Source organism: Varanus komodoensis, unplaced genomic scaffold, assembly GCF_004798865.1.
Source record: "Varanus komodoensis strain SLA01 unplaced genomic scaffold, ASM479886v1 scaffold2, whole genome shotgun sequence".
Lineage (NCBI taxonomy): Eukaryota > Metazoa > Chordata > Lepidosauria > Squamata > Varanidae > Varanus > Varanus komodoensis.
In genome coordinates, this window is record NW_025335568.1 from 8,969,654 (window position 1) to 8,988,247 (window position 18,594).

Below are 18,594 nucleotides of genomic sequence, written 5' to 3' on the forward strand. Positions count from 1 at the left end.
TGTGTGTGTGTTTTTAGTAGTATTTTAAATCTTTTTATGGAGTCGTCCCTGGCCATGCTGCCGCTTATGTTTCCTGGGGAGCGCACGGGTGCCGCCATTGAGGTGGTTATGGGCAGGGGACGTAACAGCGTTGGGAGCTTAACGTGTCCGCATAGAAGAAGGAGGGACAGATGGCTGACACCTGTCCCTACTTCTGGTTTTGCTCCCAGCCAGAGGGTGCCAGGGAGTCTCGTCAGTCGCCCCTCCAGCCTGACGGTGCTGTTGCTTAATGCCAGGTCGGTCAATAACAAATCTGCCCTCATCCAGGACCTGATTGTGGATGAGGGGGCCGACCTGGTCTGCATAACGGAGACCTGGGCGGGAGAGGGGGGGGATGTTGCCCTCTCCCAAGTGTGCCCGCCCGGGTATCTGGTCCAGCACTGCTCACGGCTGGAGGGGAGGGGAGGGGGGGTCGCTTTGGTATACCGAGCCTCCATCTCCCTCACGGGACTTCCGGTCCCTTCGAGACCAGGGCTGGAGTGTCTCTATTTGGTGTTGGGCGACCGAGACAGACTGGGGATTCTGTTGGTGTACCGCGCACCCTTCTGCCCAACAGTCTCCCTGCCTGAGCTGACGGAGACTGTCTCGGACCTGGTGTTGAGGACCCCCAGGATGTTGGTCCTGGGGGACTTCAATCTCCATGCCGAGGCTAGTCTGACCGGGGCGGCTCAGGACTTCATGGCCTCCATGACGGCCATGGGGCTGTCTCAACATGTCACCGGCCCCACCCATGAACGGGGACACACTCTGGACCTGGTTTTCTCGACGGGGCAGGAAGAGGGTGGTCTGAGGGTGAGTAATTTATGCTTGACTCCCCTGTCATGGTCAGATCACTTCCTGGTGAGGTTTATGCTCGAGAGCGACTTCTCCCTCTGTAAGGGTGCGGACCCGATTATGTGGGTCCGCCCCCGGAGCCGGATGGATCCAGAAGGATTCCTGAAGGCCCTGGGGGAGTTTCCGGCTGACAAGATGGGTGCTCCTGTCGAGGCTCTGGTCGAACTGTGGAATGGGGAGATGACCAGGGCTGTAGACACGATCGCTCCTAAGCGTCCTCTCCCACCGGGCAGAGCCCGCTCTTCCCCTTGGTATACTCCTGAATTGAGGGCGATGAAGCAGGTTGGGAGACGACTAGAGCGTAGGTGGAGGAAATCACGAGATGAATCTGACCGAACACACTTAAGAGCCCACTATCGGGCCTATGCTGTGGCGGTGAGGGCGGCAAAAAAGAGATTCTTTTCCGCTTCCATTGCCTCCTCACAATGCCGTCCGGCAGAGCTCTTTCGAGTGGTGCAAGGCCTGGTCCGTCCAGGTCCAAAGGAAGACCTGATTCCACCCTCAAAGACCCGCTGTGACGACTTTGCCAGGCATTTCAGGGAGAAAATCGCTCAGATTCGTCACGAGCTGGACACCACTATTGATTCAGAGGTTTCAAAGGAGACACCAATGCTGCCGTCTGGTCCAGATTTATTGGATGAATTTCAGTTATTGCGGCCCGATGATGTGGACAAGGTGCTTGGGCGAGTACGTCCAACCACTTGCCTTTTGGACCCTTGCCCGTCTTGGTTAATAAATGATTCCAAGCACGGGATTGGAACCTGGATCTTGGAAGTGGTTAACGCTTCTCTGAGGGAGGGTCGGGTGCCGGCCCCTTTGAAGGAGGCGGTAGTCCGACCGGTCCTGAAGAAGGCGTCACTGGATCCAGAGATGGCCACTAATTATAGACCAGTGGCCAACATCCCGTTTCTGGGCAAGGTGTTAGAACGAGTGGTGGCGGGACAACTCCAAGCACTCTTGGATGAAACTGATTATCTGGACCCATTGCAGTCCGGCTTCAGACCCGGGTACGGTACTGAATCTGCCTTGGTCGCCCTGTATGATGACCTGTGCAGGGAGAAGGACAGGGGGAGTGCGTCCCTGTTGGTTCTGCTGGACCTCTCAGCAGCTTTCGATACCATCGACCATGGTATCCTTCTGGATAGGCTTGCGGGATTGGGGGTTGGAGGCACTGCTTTGCAGTGGTTCCGCTCCTATCTCAATGGCCGGTTCCAGAAGGTGGTGCTGGGGGACTATGGCTCTGCGCCATGGCAGCTATGCCATGGAGTACCGCAGGGGTCCATTTTGTCCCCTTTGCTGTTCAACATATACATGAAACCGCTGGGAGAGGTCATCAGGAGGTGTGGGCTGCGGAACCATCAGTACGCTGATGATACCCAGCTCTACCTCTCGTTTTCCACCAATCCAGGTGAGGCAGTGGCTGTGCTGAACCGGTGCCTGGCCGAGGTAATGGGCTGGATGAGGGCCAATAAACTGAAGCTCAATCCAGACAAGACGGAGGTCCTGTTGGTTGGTGGATCGGGCTTCGGAGAGGGTGAATTGAACCTTGTCCTGAATGGGGTTGCACTCCCTCTTAGGGACAAGGTCCGCAGCTTGGGAGTGCTCCTCGACCCAGAGCTTTCACTGGAAGCTCAGGTAACAGCAGTGGCGAGGAGTGCTTTCCTCCAGCTTCGGCTAATTCATCAGCTGCGCCCCTATCTGGAGAATGACTGCCTTGCGACAGTGACACATGCGTTGGTGACTTCCCGTTTGGACTTCTGCAACGCGCTCTACGTGGGGCTACCCTTGAAGACGGTCCGGATACTTCAATTGGTCCAAAATAGAGCTGCCAGGCTGCTGACGGGGACTGGACGTTATGTTCACATGACTCCAGTTCTCCGTCAGCTTCACTGGCTTCCCATTGAAGTCCGGGCCCAATTCAAGGTGTTGGTTATGACCTATAAAGCCCTAAACGGCTTGGGTCCTGGTTACCTGAAGGAGCGCTTACATCCTTATATGCCCAGCCGCCCCCTGAGATCGGCGGGAGAGGCCCTTCTCCGGGAGCCCTCCATGGAAGAAGTTAGGAGGGTGGTTACTCGGAGGAGGGCTTTCTCAGCGGTGGCGCCTAAGTTATGGAATGCGCTCCCCAGAGAGGTCCGCCTGGCGCCGTCGTTATTTGTTTTTCGGCGCCAGGCGAAGACCTTTTTATTTAAGCAGTATTTTAAATGTTAATATTATTGAATTTTATTTGGCCAGGGCGGCTTGTTTTATAGTGTATATTTGTATTTTATTGTATATATTTTAAAATGTTATTTTAAATTTTTTGTTGTAAGCCGCCCCGAGGCTTCGGCGAATGGGGCGGCATAAAAATGTTTTAATAATAATAAATAATAATAATAAATAAATCCACCAGAGAATTTGGCTTAGCTCCAGAAAGCTTGCAGATAAACAGCTTTTCACTTGCTTTACATACTTTTTACATGCTACCTCAGCCTCTCAATCTACAGGCTATTGAACACATCAGCTATACTGAGAAAAGCACTGCCCAAGTATATTCAAGCAAACTTATAAAAGTAATTTGCAACAGCACTGCCAAGAACAAAGAAGTCCAGTATTATATATATGCACCCACAAACTGGGAACCCAAGTATAATGGCCAAATCGTCTAATCTGTTGGTTTAATGCTAAACCTGTATTTGTAGCAATACAGCTGTAAGACGCAACACAAATTTTGTTAATCTAGATAAGACAAAACAGTAAGTTAAAACTCTATAACCAAGTGGAACTGAAACAGATGTTTGTGTAAATTTGAAACTCAGTTTCTGAATTACATCAATTTCTCAGATGCTAATTTGTAATTTGAAAATCCCTCTTCAACATCTCATTTCTGATCCAGTTGGAATAAGAATTTCCTATTGAATCATACAAGGAATTGTTAACCTATCCACATTTCTTATTAAGAAAGAAGACTTAACAATTTATTTATTCCCAAAAAGGAATGGATTCCCTGAGGAGATAAATCTGATATCCAGGTTTTAAAAACTATTTAAATTGGGGGAAGATGAATTACTTTTCCCTATGTACCTTTGCTTATTTTCACAGTCATAGAAAGTTTATAAGTTTAAAATGCTTGCGAACATTTACAAGGGAAAATCTTTTCCTGCCATGAAACATACCTTTCAATCTATGGTTCTAACAAACAAACAAAAGTGTTGAAAAAATATTGCTCATGAGATGAACTGAAAACCCAGTAAGGTTTTAGTTATGATTTATGACAGTGAAACACTAAGGAGCACATAAAAGATCTGTCAACTATTTAAGAAAAGGGGGTTAAAAGAAAAGTACAGTGAAATTATAAATTCTGACAATATCATTTTTTCCATATCATTTCTCCCTACTGCATCATTTCTTCTGCATTTGGGGCACGATGGGAGTTGCAGGCATCTTTTCCTGTCTAAAGTTGCATGACATTGCATCATTAATCTCCAGGCAATACAAAACCATTACGAAAGCTAATTTAAACATCCCAAATAATTCTTGCAATAAATCAGCTTATCAACAACTTCATATGCCACCCGTGTTTAATTCAAATACACTGTTCATAAAAAGAAACGTATAAGCAACTTCTGTAGTACATTATGCAGCTTTTATAGCAAAGAAGACTATATGGCACATATTGCTTTCATTGTAACAAATTGATGAGAACATGTAAGCTCTTTTGTTTTCAATGATAAACACATGATTACCTCTCCCCCAGTGAAGTCAATGGCACTTAAAAGTGTTTTACCTTAGTCAGACCAGTGCTAACTGAAGACGGGAAAATCATACTTGTAAGGAAAAACTGTTGAAAGGACTAATATCTCTACAAATTATCTCATATTACCCCAATTACTTGATGTTACTGAAGACTACCATGTGTTACACAGAGTTATGTTTTTAGTTTCAGGTAACATTTATCTAAATCAGAAGGTATGAAAAATATTTACAGCTGCTGAATAGGAAACTACTTAGTAATGCTAGTAAAACATAGTTCTAGTTTATACATAACTTAATATTTCTATGTTCATATATACTTTTTTGGGGAGTCATCACTGTACTGCAATTTTGCATTAACCATGAAGATGTCTGCAGTATCTAGGTTCTGATGTTACTGTTTTCCCTGGAAAAAAATTGGTATATGTCAAATTTATGTCAAAAAGTGTTGCTTTTTTTCTGGAAAAACAATACACTGTTCAATTATACTAATTATCCCTCAAATGTTAATCCCAAATAACATGCACACTATTCTTGTGGCCCTTACGAAAAGCAGCCTGCCAAGTGCGGTTGTCATGAAGAACTTATAACCTAGTACATTTTGAATTGATGTAACCATAGCTTACCTGCTTCTAAGAAAATCAACAAATGGGAGTAGGGTGGATCGTGGCTGGCACTTGCAGATGCTGAGTGACTAAGCCCTGATCTACCTGAATTACACTGAAAAAAATAAAAAACAAAAAATACCACCCTTAACAGGCTTCAAACATTTCTCATGTCTGCTAAGTAGCAGTTTTAAATAGCCCTCAAAATTGTACTTATGGCTGGTGCTGTAGTTGAAGCAGGTGTTAGCTTAAAACTGCAACTTGCTTTGTTATTCCAAGTGGGCAGTGGTGATGTTTTTATGGAGAAGGGGAGGCTAGAAATATTCTAAAATGAATAAATAAAGTATAGCCACCCTAAGAAGCAAAGGGGATACAAAAACTACAAGTACTGTGCTAACTCCATGTTCTCTCATAAAGCAAGTGGATGGAGATGAGAAATAAGCTCCTACAAGTTTCATAGACTTGTGCTGGATCAGTCCTTTACTTCTCCACCAAACTGCCTGTCAAGGAAAGCTATTCAAATCCTATTAGTAACTGATGAAAAGTGATACATTATACTGATCTATGAGTTATAGCCTGATCAACCATTTCCTTCAGCCAAATTTCAACACTGGCATTTGGGAAAAATCTTCATTAGGCCAACTCAACATCACAAAATAGTGTGCAAACTTAAGAGTTCTTTGGAACTCTTCATCTGGTAAGATGGTAAATAAAAAGGGAGGAGGGCAGAAAAGAACGGCTAATTTTCAAGCCTGTATTTGGTTACAGTCTTAAAATAGGAAGCAACCCCATTTTAATATGGGGATGCTACAAATATTCAAATTAGACTTTATTGGGCATTGAAATGGCCTCAGGTTACACCTTTTCTTCCAGGAGCCACTGTGATGGAGAAAAAACAAGCAAACAAAAAACTAATGGCTGATTCTAATTTTTGAAAACATAAAATTCAGGTATTACCTAGAAACATTTCCAAACTTAGGGAAAAAACGCACAAGTTCCTTGGTGGGTAGAAAATGAATGTAGAAATAAATTAGCTTTTGTATTAACAAAAGTGAAGATGGTGATGATGGAGGAAAAATCAACAGAAGTCATGTTGAGTATCTTGACCTAGCTGTCAAGTATTTAAGTACTTCAAGGTGCAATCCTGTGGACAATTAGACAAGAGCTACAATTTCCAACACTGAACAAACACTGAGAGTTGTAGGACATTTTCCTAACTAAAAATGCACTGGATTATACACTCAAACAATTATTTTGAGAAGGTTCAGAAAGAAGCGTTAAAGCTTTGCTGAGAAATGCTATGGTATATTGTCTCTACACAGTATTCTCTTGATTCTAACAACATGGTAACCCATTGCAGGAAACTCACCATGCTGGATTAGTAGGTATCCATGGCTTGCAGCAGAGGCTGTTGTGCCCATGACGGATTGTTGCATTATCCAAACAAGGGTGACTGATTCCACCATGGGTACAGGGAGCTGTGAGCAAGCTGCTAAGCAAGAGCTGCAAAACCCCTTGGCGTGGCCCCATCCATGGCTCCATCTCCCCCACATCAACACGACCTCTTTTGTGGTTGTTGTGAAGTGTTTTTCCCTTTACCCTTTTTTCCTCTGCAGATTTTTCTCTCTGAAGAGATGGACCCTTCAAAGTCCCCACAGGTTTACTTCCAGGGTTACTTAGGGTCAGGGTTTGTTTTAGGCATTACTATTTGGTGGGATTGATAACAATAAAATCTGCATGTGCCCCTATCAAACACCTTTGAGTAAGCGCTGTCTACATCCCTGTTTTAAAGGGGAACCTGTAAGAGGAAAAATGAATGGCAAACCAGTGACAGCCACTTAAACTTGCTACTTGGGCACCCTGAAGGTGCTGTCACTTCAGGGATCACAAAAAATTACCTATGAGAAAAGGGGTAAAAGGAAAAGAAGCTATGGACAGAAAAGGAGTTGCAATCATAGTGAGAAGCGCAGACAAAACTGGTCTCCACAGCAGGACATGAGGGAAGGGGGTATAAGCTGCAGTGAGCCTGGTTGTCTAGCTGAACTGTGGGTGGTTCCACAAACAGACCACAGTGTGCAGCATACCTGCAGCATGGAGTTGTTGTGCTGTGTGCATGTGATCTATGACTAGCTGCACTATTCTGAAAAGTTTTAAGGCTCTACTTCTTATAAAAGAAATACTCGGAAAGAGGTGTGCTGGGAATCAAACTTTGTAGCAAGAGATTAGAAGCTGTCAAACCATTCCCATAAAATTAAAGACAACCATGATAAGCCTTACCTATTTTTAATTTGAACTTTCCCCAGCGCTATCACTGCCTGGGATGCAGAGTGTTCAGTATAGCACTTGCAATATATATTTTGTTTCAATAAGAAAACAGCATATCATTAAAGGATATTGTGTGTTTAATCTCCATGGAAGGAAATGAACAGATAAGACTGCGAGTGTATGCGGCAAATGTGCACAGCAAGTTTGCAAGGTTGCTGTATCAGATTATCCTAAAAACACATACCAAGCTGATGATATCAGGCATGTTGTCATGCATGTAAGCCGTGAGAAATCATGAGCAAAATTTCCAACACCAAAGCTGTGATGAGCTCTGAACCGGTACAGTAATGGCCGCAAAGATATTCCGCAGATACAATCTTTTCCATCAGAGTAGCTTTGTGAAATAGAGTCCACAAATAGTGCACTACCACATATATGCTAAAGCCACAAAAGTTCCTGCTGCTGGGCTATTAATAAGTTATAGAAGAGTAATGCATTTTTCCTGATGTTATTACCGTTAGTTATATTTAAATGTGTGTTTTCTCCTATGGAAAGAGAACAAAAGGCTATGCACTGTACACCCAGGCTATACACTGCACACCGGCCCATAAGCTCACCAGGCCTTTCTATTCAGCCTGCCAGTTCACCCACTGGTCCATGCCCCCTTCCCTTAGCCACACCCCCTCCCAGTGACCCAGCTTCTCTTTCCAGGATCCGTCTTATCCTCCAACATTAGAAGTTCATTACTGCCAGTCAAGTGGGGCTCACTAGGGGCTCTTTATGGAACCATAGCAGCACCAACTTCTCCATGTTTTCTGTCATTTCTGTTAAAGCTAGGAAGGGCTTGGTGAACTTTGGGAAGCGCTGAAAATGCTCAACACATATCATAAGCGCTCGAGGAAACGTCAGAAACACCCCAACAGTGCTCTGGAAAGCAGCCCAAGGCAACCCTCTTAAGCCGAGGTTGAAGGGCTGCAGAGGAACTGGAGGGGACACAAGTAGGGCACTACTTGTGGGCAATTATTTCAGCTCTGTGTGCAAGTGTGTGTCAGTGAATGGGATGATATAGTGCATTCATTTGTGTGCAGCTTTGGCATGATTCACATTCGGCATGCAGTGCCCAGGTCACTCATGAAGGAACATGTTGCATCTGGTGATGAACCTGTTCCCACAAGCTCTGGCTTGAGCACCCTCAAAATAAGTGACAAAAACAATGTAAGGAAAATGCTCTGAAATAAGGGCACTGGAAACCAAACATGTGCAAGTGAGCCAGAGATATTCTGTATGCTTTTATTTATGCCCAATGGATTTCAAATAAAATTAGCTGAATATGGAAGATGCCAGTTTACAGCTGGTGTACAGCCTGAATGTCTTTAATCCCCATTCTGTAGAAAGGGATGAGTTACTCAGAAACACCTGTTGCACATGAATATTCCCTCTATGTCATAAACCCACTCACTCACAATCTACAAACACTGCAGATACAAAGGACACCATTATAATTGGCAGAGTTAATGGTTTTAACTTGCGGCAGTTAATGTACTTAACTTAATCAACAAAATCATTAACTCAAAGTTAAAATGCTTACATAGGAAGATCAGGCCAAGTTGGGTGTTTTGCCTAGAGTAATTGACACATGCAAAGCCTTATTTCAGCAATTAAATTATCCTCATAAAAACTGTCATAAAATCCTTAGGCTAAGGTTATACCAAATGACAATTCGAAATATATAAACAGCACTTTTAAAAGTAATCAGAGAGCAGCTTAAGAATGCAATGACCATTTAAAAGTACTATATTTTTAGAGCCTGGCTGAGCACTGTAACAGAAGAGGGACTAATACTTAATTCTTTGACAGCACAATCCCACTGACTGTGGAAGCCCATAAACTTGGAAGCATCTAATCATCCAATGCAGGGTGGAAGGAACGATGTAGATCTTTGCCTCCCTGTCCTACTGCCCATTAGGTTTCAGTACACAGGCTTCTCCCCATCATATAGGGCAGTCAGCACAGTTCTTTCCTCAACTGCTGTTAAGGGGTGGGAACTGAGATTGTCAACTCACTCTGACATTGTAAGGGGGAATCCTATGGTCCCTGGAATGCTTGCCTGGAGACCATAGGATTGCTCTCTAAATTAAAGGTATGTGGGGTGGGATCTTCCTTATGGCCACCAACATAACTATCTTTTAAAAATACCAATTTTTACACCAGCACACTGTATTAAGGTTGACTTGTTATGTGTTTGCAACAGACTGGCCAGATGGATGGAGCAAGAGGTGAAATCAGATCTTGCATCCATCCATTTGTCTGTTTCATTCCTTATTTGTCAAGAATTAGGTACAATAATGACTGAAATTACTGGTCTTCATAAGATGTTTAAGGAAGACACATACTTTTTGCTTACAGCTTTTTCCAGGCCTCTCTGAATATTCAGCAGGATTTGCTATATTATAAGTTTTTCCTTGATTGCTCAGAGTATTTCAACATTATTATGAAAAATAGCAAATCCATACAATTTGCAGTGAAGCAAGAGTCAAAAAACAACATTAAAGTAGCAGTGAGCATAAAATTTACTGCTGGTATTTTTCCTCTCCTTAGGAAGGCAAGGCCAGTCTAAGACTTCTTCCAATAATTAGCTCTAGGGAAAATCAGATAAACAAAGGAATTTAGTCAGCTTACGTGAAAGGCATCTGAAGTCTGCCCACTACATACTTAACTGGGCCCCATTCAGACAAACTTTGAAAAGTATGTTTAGCAACCACAGTGCTTACAAAAACCCAACAGCCTATTCAGATGCATAAAATTAGGTACTGTAATTAAAGGAACCAAATGTAAATTTTCCCCAGCTTAAAAGAAATTGGTCCATTCAATTTAGAATATTACTCTTTATAAAAAGCAAACACAGAATGCCTTTTTAAAGGTACCAAAGCATAATCAGTTTATTCTAAGCACAATGCATCTGGCAAGGCTCCTTCATCAGGTACGATCTTATAAAATGCAAACCCACTCGGTCTGCTTACTAAAGTGCCTGCCATCCTTCATCTCTCATTGTTCATCTTGGCAGCCTCCCTTCCAGTATTTGTTTTATTATTTTTTAAACCATGACACAGAGAAAAATCCCTTCTTACTGAGTTTACATTCTGAATTATCTTTCCAACTTCTTCTGAACTTGCTTTCCTTGTTTCGTGTTTCAAGGCTGATCCAATATTTTATTTACAGAAAGCCAGATTCCATCAAAGGTTTCACTTAAATATGACAATGTGTATTTTAATTCAAATATGTTATTTGGATCCACTTGCCAAATATGCTAAGTAATTTTACAAAACAGTGTATCAGTACAACATTGTAAATTGTACATAGTTTCATTCTATTTATTAAAAATTATAAATTGCTTTTATGCCCACTGAAATTTTCAAAGCAGTATATAATTTAAAGTAATGCAATAAAACCACAACAAACTTAAAACAGAAGCATTGCTTTCTTTTAAAAGGCCTAAACAATATTCTACAGAAGCTTTACATATTAAAATTTACATTTACAAGCATAAATCCACAAGAACATGTATGAAGATGAGTATTACAAAGATTTTGTAACTCTCTATCACTATGAATGTATTTATTTATAAAATGTGTAATTTATGCAATATGCTGCCGTGAGGCTTTCATCTGAACTGTATAGTAAGACTGGTGGAGGTTTGCTACTCTTGCTAACCAGCTTGCTAGCCAGTGCCCTCAATCCACTAGGAATTACCGCAGTCAAGTTCAGATAACATGACAATGTAGTGGCTGGGTTCATAAAGCACAATGACCCACACAAGAATTGATCAAGTGTGGTTCCTTGGTGAGCTGTGGGGTGTTGCTGAAAGGTAAGTTATCATGATGCCCATTTGTGTCAACAAAGTGGGATTTGTTAACAATGAACAACTTACAAAACAAAACCCCAAAATAAACCCTAGCTTCCACAAATAATACTGGTTGTCTGTGGTTAAAAAACTATTGTTTGTTGGTGTGGCTGAGTTCAAACAACACAATGACCCACATTTCAGCAACCACGAACCCACATTCAAACCTCAAGGGTGGGTTATTGTGTGGTCTGCACTCAATCACTGTGAAACCCCTAGAAAAAGCCATGGATTTTAAGGGGCTTGTTCCTGAAGAGTATGCCACCATGGGGAAAACATTCTGTGCTTGCAGGCCACAATAATCCACCATGGCTAGTTACCCATGATGGATTACTGTGTCCAGCAAACCCAATCCAAGGCTCCAATGGATTTAGCTGGGCTTCCATTTGGACATGCCTTCAAGGACACCAATAATCTGTATAGAATAGGCACCGCTGATTTGAAAACATCAGAAAACACATTATTCCTCTTAACAGAATGACATTAGAAATAGGCATTTTGGGTCCCTTATTTTGGCATTTTGACTGTATAGTATTACTGTTTATGCATGACTGGAGGCAAGGGAGGGAGAACAGAACACTTTCAGCAAAAAGGTTGCAAGGCAAATATCAACGCTTACTGCAAATTCTACAATTTGAAATTTACCTCACATTAAGAATCCACATGGGCATACGGTTAAGGAGAAGCTGCAGTTTTCTCCCCTATAGAATACGCTCAACTTCTTTCTTTTCTTTGCAATACTTCTGAGAGCAAATCAAATGCTTACTCGATTGACTGGCTTTCCAGTTATTTACATTTCTAAAGCTCTGCTTGCAGAAAAGTGACAGTTTTTAAACTATACATATTTAACAGGCTTGAAACACTATTCTAGAAAGGGAGAGATGTGTGTTCGTAACACCATAACCTATTTGTGTCCCAAGGGATCTGTTGATCAAAATCTCTACTTCCAACCCACTAATGGTGACACAAAGCAGAAATGCCAGTAAGAGTCGCAGAAATGCCGGACAGAATTGTTGGAAGTACATCAGGCCTCTTTCTTCTCTTAGTAACCTCAAGGCAACCATGATAGTTTGCTCCCATGAGTTTAATGGCAGTGCAAAGCAGCAATACCAACTAGTACTACTGGGAGGGGAGAAGTTTTTAGCCTGCCTGCCTGCCCCCACCCCCCAGCAACTCCAAACCTTGCATAGGTTCACTAGGACAGAAGCAAGGTTAAATCTTCCTCCCTACCACCATCTGTGAGAGTTCAGTTCCAGGGAGAACAATGCCCATATGTACAAAGTACAACAATTTAAACATTCTGTGTATTTGGATGAACCAAGGGATTTATTTATGCACACATATAGTCTGCCCTCACCCAGCCTTTCACAGCGCAATGCTATATGTACTAATCAGACATTTGTCTCATTAAGTAAGGGATAGAAAATGTCTGGCCTTCCAGATGGTGTTGGGTTGCAATTCCTATCAGCCTTCATGTTCTGTCTCATGCTGACAGGAGTTGTAGTCCAACAACATCTTGAGAGCCACCCATTGCATGCTCTTGCATTATACTGAGTCAGATGAATGGCTATGGAACTGCACCCTTGTTCACTACTTGCACACAGTGGCTTCTTTACACTTACACTTCTTTACACCCGATATTATCATAACTTCCTTCTGAAAACATGCACATCCCCTGAACAGCACAATCACCAAACACCCTTATTGTAAAAGAATGTTTGGCGTTCTTTATTGCAAAACATTTTATAACACAATGTTGTGACTGAAATTTCATGTTTCTGTTAAATGGTATGGACATGCTTTTTTTCTTCCATTTACACACTTCCCTCAAGGATCCCAGGATTATTTATTTATTTATTTGGATATTTTTATCCCACCCAATACCCAGTGGGTCTCTGGATGGCTTACAATTCAAATCCAATAAATACAGATATACTCAAATCATACAAATAATCCACAAACTGAGCATAAAAACATAGTTAAAATTAAACATTGAAAGTACAGAAGAATAAAAAGGTCTTGACCTGGTGCCGAAAAGTATATAACGTATATAAACGTATATAAGCATGGGAGGTCTCCCATTTCACAATACCTGAAGTAGGTTTGGTTGAATGCCTGCAACTGGCAGTGAGCCTCACAGTTAGCAGAGATCCAAACCTCAGTAGCCCAAATCTAGCACCCCAGCACCTATACTAGGACGTGCTTCAAATAAGAGCTCCAAAGCACCTCTTAGTTTTGGAAGCTTGTTCTGATGTACCACATACACCCAGTACATATACTGGGGTACATATACTCCAAGGATGGACTCAGTTTTTCCGGTTGTGAGCACAGCTGGCAATTTGAGAAACTCCCCTGGGTACCACTACAAAATTGTTGCGGCTAGAAGCATGGCAAAGGAAATCAAACCTGCTCAAAAGACTAAGTACAAAACAGAGTGGGAGGTGAGCTCCAACACACTAAACAATTCTTTTGAATCCAGTTTTCAGCACCAACTAAAACCTGTTCTACAGCAATCCCAGCTGCTGGTAAGAAAATGTGTTAACTTTTTAAAAGTAGAATAGAGCTCCTTTGTGTTCAAAGCTCACTGCTATCCTGGTATACTGAAACAGATTCTCAGTGTCTACATGTCAGTATACCAGCTCATTTATGTACACACGTTCCTTGTGTTCACAACCTAGATGTGCTCTGTACACCTACATATTCCTCCCCCCTCACAAACTCTCTTCTGTTGCTTCATATGATCAATTTCTTCCTCAATGTCTTCCATATGCCATTTCATTTTAGTGAAACACCCAACTTCCTTCCTTACTACTGCTCTCTTCCCACAAGTATTTCCCCTCTAGATGATCCACCCACCTTTCCCTGTTTTTCTGTACACTCATAAGGCCAGCACTCCCTGAAAACACTCAATACATGCACACATCCTCTTTGATCAACATTCACCACAGGGGCTCTTAATACTCTGTATTTAGAAGTTTTTGAAGTAGTCACTCAGCGATATAAATTCTGAATTATGACAGGCCAAACTTAAAAAATGCACGTATCAGACATTTGAAAGCTGTGATTGGCTAAAACTTTCTGTTGAGTATATGTTCTGTGGCAAAACAAGTTTGTTGCCATTTGTATGTGCAAATGTCCTCAAAACCTACTAACATCCCTCCAAGTACACGTACAGCCATCTTTAACTTACAACCAGTTATCCTCTGAACATACACACACACTTTCACCAACAAGTTTTATTTAAAACCTTTACATCCTGCCACTCCATCAGCCTGTGCTTTTAAAACCACAAAAGCTTTAGATTATAACCAGACAGGCATGATTTAATTATTTATTTTGACTAGGTTTTAGATTATCTTTAAGAACTCATTTAAGGCCTTAATTTTAATATTGCTCTATTTTTTGTAGGCTATCTAGCAATTTTGAATACAAGCAATAAAATGAGTGTGTGTGTCTTTATGGTTCACATATCTGATTTTGCAGATCACACAAATAAGGTGTTTCCTATATCCATATATATGTGAAATAATTCACACTGCAGTGTTACAGAACAATCATAATTACAACTTACCCTACATACAACCCACACAAGTGGCTTATGTGTACAACACACACACACCTGTTGCTTGGAATGCACTCCCGTACTCACAACCAGAGTCGTACACTGTACACTCCACACATTGGGCACATCTCCAGCCTTTCACACCGCTGGACGCGACACGCTCGCGGCCCAAGAGCTGCTTTCCAAGCACAAACGCGCGCACAGGCCGCACGACCAGAACAACACGCGCACTTAATTCGCGGCAAAACCTCCTGTTGATTCCCACGTCACTTACCGGGTCCGAGCCTTCAGGGCTGGCCCCAACCACCCCCGGCCGCGCGTCCTCGTACGCAGCGCTCCGCTTTCCACCCAGACACAACAGTTCCCCGCCACTGCCAAGACAGCCCCACATGTTAGGCGGGCGGAAGGCCCCTGCCTGCTCCTCCGTAGTCGCGCCGAGGCCTACGGCGTGCCTCGGCTCGGCTCTCCCCACCCCTCCGGCGCTTCTCCGGGCGGCACGGAGAGGCCGCGCTCGGCGAGCTGCAGGCCGCGGCCCGGAAAGGCGGACGCGCTCAGCCCCGCCGCAGCCATCTCCGCAGGGCGTCGCGGAGAGCGCGCCGCCGCCGCCCGCCCGCTAGTCAGTCAGTCATGCCCCGGGCGGCGGGGCTCTTCGCCCGGACGCTGGGCGGCCGCCCTGCCGCGGCCGCGCGGGCTCACCTGCATCCAGCACGCGAGGCGTCTGTCGAGGGGGCTGAGGCGGCTGCTCAGGCGGCGGGGCTGAGGGCAGTAAAGACATGCAGGAGGCAGCGGCCGGGCCAGGCCGGGCCGGGCGCTGTGCGGGCTCGGAGAAGTCACAGGCCTGACACGGCGAGCCCCGGAGAGACAGGCAGGCAGGCAGGCACACGCACACGCTCACGCGCGCGCCGATCAAGTGTGGACGCGTGTGTGTGTGTACGTGTGTGCGCGGCGGGGGCGACGGAGGCGGCGGGAGGGCGAGGGCCGGCGGCGCGGCCAGGTCCGGGGAGCGGGTGTGCGCGTGAGGGACCCGGGCAGCCACCCTGCCGGACCGCGTCTCTCGCCCGCACTTTCTCTGCTTCTCCTCCGCCAGCAGCACAGAGGATTAATAATGGAGGAGGGGCCTGGCCTGCCTCGGTGACACGGCACGAAGGGAGGGCCCGAGCCGCCGCCAGCGCCGCCACCTCGGCGGCCGCCGCGCTCCTTCCCGCCTCGCGGCCTGCCTCGCGCGCCGCTGCAAAGGGCCGGCGCGGGGCTTTTCCGCGCACACCCCCGAGGCCTCTTTCAGACACGCCGCCCCTGGTGGTACCCAAGGCCGATTCTACGCAGGAGTACATCCATGGAAGTGAATGGGACTGAGGCTAGTCACGACGCAGTTTAGTCCCATTCTTTTCAGTGGGGCGACTTCTGTGTTGGGCTAAGGCGGGATACGACCCGTGGTGTCAGATATGGACAGGTCTTCGAAAGGGCCCTGGGAAAGTCTGGCTGGAAAATACCCCGATTGACGGGGTTCAAAGCACACAGTGGCCTGCGCTTGAGGGCTGAGTGTGGATTTTGGTGATGATGATAGCATTACATTTGTATCCTCCTTTGTTCCTCATGCAAGGAACTCAAAACAGCTTGCACAATCTGCTTCCCCTCCATTTTATCCTCACAACAACCACCCTTTGAGGTAGGGCAGGCTTGGCCCAAAGTCAGTGAGTTTCACAGCCAGATGGGGGTAGAACTTGGATCTCCTGGGTCCTGCTAACTACCATACCTTGCTGGCTCTCAACCCAACAACAAACAATGGGTTCGTGGTTCACATATCCAGGTTCAGACAACGCCATGACCTATGGTCATTCGCAACAGCCCATGGTTCAACAACCCACACTCTGCTCATAATCATTCCTTGAGTGTAGACTATGTTGTCTGAAACCAGTTGCACCAACAGGCCATTAACCATGAAGAACCCTTGAATAGATCTATGGTTTGTTGTTGGGTTGTGAATTGATTGAAATGTGATGCTAACCAAAGATGGGAATTGGTGATAGTGATAATGAACCTACCTGTACAAAGCTGCTTATGTCCAGGCATCTCTTCTCTGCTAGTCCCACAGTCACTAATAGCAAAGGATGTGTGGTAGCAAAGTACATTAGAAAGTTCTTGCCCTTTTGCTGTAATGTTTAAATTGGGTCTGAAACTAAAACATGGTGCCAACATGTGCAACAAACCTCATCATGCATTCCACAAGCCTAGCATTTCAATTAGAGTGGGATTTTAACTAGTTTAACTGAAATGATGTTAGGGGAACACCTCATGGAATAATCTTCATGCGTGAACCATGTAAGTAGGGCTACAGATATAACACCACAGATATAACCGATGAGGTTTGCTGGATCCACTTTCTGCTTTACTAGAACCTGGAGTTCCACCAAGCAGAGAAAGATGTAATATAGTGGCTCTTGAAGATGGATGTAGAATTGAGGGGAAAGGGGCCTCTGAGCATATACTCAGCCCTGGAGGAATTTGTTCTCCTTACTGGAACGGGGGCTGCACAGAGATCCTGCTTTTCCAGTGAACTTTATGGCTTTGTCCCTTACTCTTTATTCCCAGCTGAAAAGAAGTCTAAGTAACTGTAGCTGCATTACATAAATATATCTTTTGCCTCTCTTTGTTTCATTTGTTGAATTTAGGCTGCAAGCACGTTGCAATATGGCCCTCTTTGTTTTGCTTTGCAGACTAACAGGTGCACCATGCATATTGACGGTATTATATACATCAGAATTCATCAACAAATGGGTAATGACATGCTGTCAGAGCTCACTGAAAGCCCCTGAAACACCGCCAAAGTCTTCTTAAATCTTATTTAGACCACTGACATATAAAGTTATTCAAACCAAAAGTCATGTGACAGTTGCCCTTTGGTATCAGTGGAACACTCCAAATAATTATAAGTTATGAACTGTTATTAAGATGATGTTTAGGGGAATTATTTAAGCAGGAAGTGACTCATACTAGGCTGTGTTTGTCTTTGGCCTCATTGTTGTGCATGGAGATAATTAAACAGTGGAGTTTGGAGGAAACTCAAGTGGGTTCAGGCTATCATTCCTACCCTCCTCCACAACTCAAGTGATCCGGAACCAGAATTTCCTCCTCTAAAGTAAGTGTCATTGGCTCTGTCCTTATCCTCCATTACTCTGACTTTGCTTGTGTTGGTAGCCTTGCCTTCTTTGTTGATGGCCACTAGCTGCTGTGTCATGTTTGGATATCCCAGAGTATAGTTATTTGTCCTTATTAAGACCTTAAAAACACTTAAAGCACAGACAAGGAAGGAGGGACAAGAGATGCTAGGTATTCATCCATAACTGCCCAGTTTCAGATCAGATGAACCACCCTTTTCAATACTAGTTCCATTTTCTCACATAAAGTTATTCTAGCACTAAGGTAATGAATTACAAATCAACATCTGGAGTAGATCAACTGAACACATTCTGAAAAAAGCAAAGTCAATTAATTAAAAATAAACAGAATAACCATTAGTGTACTACTCAACAGAGTGGATTTTTTGATTAAACCCAGGCATAAGTCTGTATAATGAAAAAAACAGAAACCACAATCATGAGGAAAATTTCTTGATCTGAATTCAAGCCAACCTCTGAAACACTGAAGGTATAAGCAGA

General features: G+C 44.0%; 1 protein-coding gene across 2 annotated transcripts in view; it reads right to left on the minus strand.

The window, feature by feature from the left end:
- Positions 1-16,000, minus strand: part of CNOT6L (CCR4-NOT transcription complex subunit 6 like) — a 59,587-nt gene extending 43,587 nt beyond the window's left edge. The window contains exon 1 of one of the 2 annotated variants that reach the window (XM_044429455.1): positions 15,635-16,000. The gene's annotated coding sequence lies outside the window, so the exon portion shown is untranslated. Of the gene's footprint in view, positions 1-15,212; positions 15,396-15,634 lie in introns of those variants that run through there. The other variant, XM_044429456.1, reaches the window with a different exon arrangement.
- Between the last annotated feature and the right edge of the window lie 2,594 nt (positions 16,001-18,594).